Source organism: Camelus bactrianus, chromosome 25, assembly GCF_048773025.1.
Source record: "Camelus bactrianus isolate YW-2024 breed Bactrian camel chromosome 25, ASM4877302v1, whole genome shotgun sequence".
Taxonomy (NCBI): domain Eukaryota; kingdom Metazoa; phylum Chordata; class Mammalia; order Artiodactyla; family Camelidae; genus Camelus; species Camelus bactrianus.
The window spans coordinates 10,559,855-10,561,399 of NC_133563.1; the positions used below are offsets into that span (position 1 = coordinate 10,559,855).

Genomic DNA, 1,545 nt, shown 5'->3' on the forward strand with positions numbered 1-1,545 from the left:
AGTGTGGGAAGGCGGCACCGGAGACGCCAGTATTTATAGTAAGGGGGCGGGGTCTGGGGACGTCACAACCGGCCGGGCTGCCGCGCGAGCGGGAGGGATCGGGGCTGCGGCTCCGAAAGAGAGGGGGCGGAAGAGAAGGGTAGACGGCGCGGAGGGAGCTAAAGGGGGCGGGGCGGGGCGACCCCGCGGTGCAGGTGCCCGCCACCCCGCGGCTTCCCGCCCTCCATAGCTCCCCAGCGACGCGGTCGGGGGCGGGCGGGGAAGAAGGGAGGTGGCTCGCACGGAGCGCGGTGTTGCCTGCGCGGCCGCTCCTCCGGCGCCTACGCTCGCTCCTGAGGCCGGCCTGGGCGCTTTAGGACCTGGGCCCAGCGGTCGCGGCGCGGATCGCAGTCCCGGGCTAGGGGCGGCGCGACGCGTGCATTGCTTAGAGAGGGTAGAAGGGCGGCCTGTGTGGGCGATCTTCGGAGTTTCCCCTGTCGAGAGCTCTCTGCTTTGTGAGAACTCTGTGGGGTACGCCTGGGGACTGCCTTCCCAGGATGAGACTCCATCCCCCACGGGATGCGGCGCTCGTTTTTGGAAGTGAGTTCCTAATGGCCAGGACAGCTCGGGTGTTGCAGAGGCTCGTGACCGCGTGGGAATGTCCCCAGTGCTCGAACGTTGCAGTATGGTGCAGTAGAAATTTTTTTATGTCTTCGTTTTTGAAAGGGTTGGTGCAGTCAGACCCAGTCCTTATTGGTGAAGGACCTGTGTTGGAGAGGGCATTACTGATGTTACCAGGGGATTATTTTAATCCCCTTACGTCTTGTTTTGTGGTCATTTTAATTTTACTACTCTATAACAAACTTATTTTTACTGGCGAACCTAGGACGACCTACATAGATTTTAATTTATTTTCATGTTTTTAAGATGTCTTCGCACTGCTGATAGAAACCTTTAGTCCTCCCGGGCTAATGCCTTGCAACTGAGACTGAGACTCAGCGGCACAAACGAAATGTGTATTGACACACCCGTCGAGATCAAAATCAAGATCTTTTGAAATAAAGACCCTGACTTTTTCACTTTCATACTTCCCCACCGTCTGTTTACTTTGTAGACAGCACTATGGTTGATTAATAAATCATCGAATTAAAAAGGAAGCGAGAGAGCATTCCTGAGTGGAAAGGTAGCAACGCTGAAATGGGGAACCTGGGGTGAAAGTATTAGATAGAAATCAGGAGCTGTGAAATCTATTCCTGCTATTGTATTTACATTTTTTTCACTCTGCTATCTCTTAATTTTCTCTTTCATTCCTTAAAAATCATTTCCAATTCAGAACATTTATAAGCACAGCACTTTACTAGACCCCCTGGTGGAGAGAGGAGGGCTAGGAATGAATACACCACTTGAAATCTTGCTTACAGTCTAGCAGGGGAAATAAGACAAGTACACAAAATAACTAAATTGTTGACAGATAAATAGATCAAATGCTGCATGGAACCTGGTAAAGGAGGAAATGATTGCAGCTAAGTGAGAGAAAGGCTGCTAGGGAAACATAGAGATAGATTT

At 51.7% G+C, this 1,545-nt stretch overlaps 1 long non-coding RNA gene across 1 annotated transcript; it reads left to right on the forward strand.

Moving 5' to 3' along the window:
• Positions 1-133: 133 nt before the first annotated feature.
• On the forward strand, positions 134-1,064 carry LOC141575062 (uncharacterized). The gene is made up of 2 exons (XR_012502340.1): positions 134-579; positions 907-1,064. It is a non-coding gene; the product is annotated as an uncharacterized LOC141575062 (long non-coding RNA).
• Positions 1,065-1,545: the final 481 nt, after the last annotated feature.